We start from the raw sequence: 1,992 nt of genomic DNA, 5'->3' as shown, positions 1-1,992 counted from the left end.
TTTCCTTCCACATGCCTTGACATTTATTTATCCATACAAATTATACAAATTATACGTATAAATTTATGTTGTAAATCTTCTGCTTTCTTTTATTTTGCACAGAGCTTCTAGTTTCGGTCATAGACCATTTTCTAGCTTGGCAGGCATAAATGGCAACCATATTATACAATGATGTAAACGATTGCAAGTTGCTGTTGCAGGCCAACCATACTCATTTAAAACTATAGTAACTCTATAGAGCAGTTATCGTCGAAAGGCTTATTCACATCGAAAGTCAATAACAAACTAACATACATATATACATGCCACATCTCCTCCTAAACGAGTGGATCGATTTCAGCCAAGCTTAGTACACATATTACTGTCTGGAAGGAATCGCTGTGGGGGTAAGAGTGAAAAAGTTGTATAGCCCATGAGCGGCACGAAGATACATAGTTTACTCGTCCAGTATTTGAGAATGAATGCGCTTAGTGACCTGGAATAAGCTCTACATGTAATATGCATCCTTTCCTTGCTCGCAACTCCTGTAAAATAATGAAAGATATAAGTTTATCGCATACTACATCTTCGCTGTTCATACAATAAAACTTCCACATGCAGGGTGGCGTTCTAATTTATTACTGCTTTACTACTAACTATATTCGCGACACATTTAGCAGACAGTTTTCATAAATACCACTGAATGTATGAGCAAAATTATATCGTTGTAGGTCCATAGTTCAAGAGAAATAACATCAGAAACATTAAGGTACGTGGAAATGAAACTGCACAGTGAAATTCGCTAGATATATGTACAAATATGTATGGAAAAAGATAAATATATGTGAAATTTATGTGACATGTGCAATCTCGGGCAAAGCTACGGGTAAAAAGTTCATTCTAAACTCCTGGAAAGATTTAAACCATATTTGGTTCATCTTACGATCTGGAAAGAAATACTGTGGGGGTCAGAACTACCAGCATCCTATAGGGGTGGGGATGATAATGTGGAGAGAGAAGGGGGAGGAGCAAATTGACTGATGAAGAAACGGAAAGAAGAGATTGACAGAGAGATGGGAGAGGGAAATGAACAGAGAGAGAGAGAGGAATGAGGAGGAGATGGAGGAGAAGGAAAGACGAGGAGATGGACAGAGGTGACGAAAAGATGGACAGAGAGAGGGGGCAGCAGGAGATGGACAGGGAGAGGGGAGCAGGAAATGGACAGAGGAAGGAAAGTGAAGGAGATAGACAGAGAGAGGGGAAGAAGACCTGGACACAGAGAAGAGGGAGAAGGAGATCGACAGCGAAAGGGGAAGGAGGAGATGGTCAGGGAGAGGGGAAGGCCAACAGAGAGAGGAGGAAGGATGAGATGCACAGCGAGAGGAGAGAGGTTGAGACGGACAGGGAGAGGGGGAGGTGGAGAGAGACAGAGAGAGGGGGAGGAGAAGATGGAGAAAGAGAGGGGGAGGAAGAGATGGAATGAAATAGGGGGAGGAGGAGATGGACAGAGGGGAAGGAGCAGATGAGCTGGTGGACAGATGCTGGGGTGGGGGGGGGGAGGGAATTGGATAGAGAGAGGGAGGGAAGAGCAAATAGACAATGGGAAGGTTAAGAGGAGATGGACAAAGAGAGGAACAGGAGGAGATGGACTAACAGAAGATTGGAATAAATACATAACCGGGCAACCTCAGGTACTCAGCTAGTATTAAATAATATGTATGTCCCAAAGACGAATGTCGAACTTTTGGGAGGAGAGAGTTGTGCATTCCCCAAATGTTCTCATCTCTGGAGTTAGTGATTTCAGGGAATATGATAATTTTCCACTACATCTCTAACTCGAGCTTACTCTAAAAAACATTATAGTAGCGAATTGTCTTGTTTAACGACTTCTGATGTTAAGGCCTGTTTTGGTTACTCAAAAATCTTAGTATTTCTAAAATTTGTAATGATAAATCCTGTTTCACAAACGCTAATTCAATGACATTGTGAAATCTAGCTGCATTAGAAGGAAAT

Source organism: Schistocerca piceifrons, chromosome 2 (assembly GCF_021461385.2).
Source record: "Schistocerca piceifrons isolate TAMUIC-IGC-003096 chromosome 2, iqSchPice1.1, whole genome shotgun sequence".
NCBI lineage: Eukaryota > Metazoa > Arthropoda > Insecta > Orthoptera > Acrididae > Schistocerca > Schistocerca piceifrons.
Note: the sequence above shows the minus strand (reverse complement) of the source record.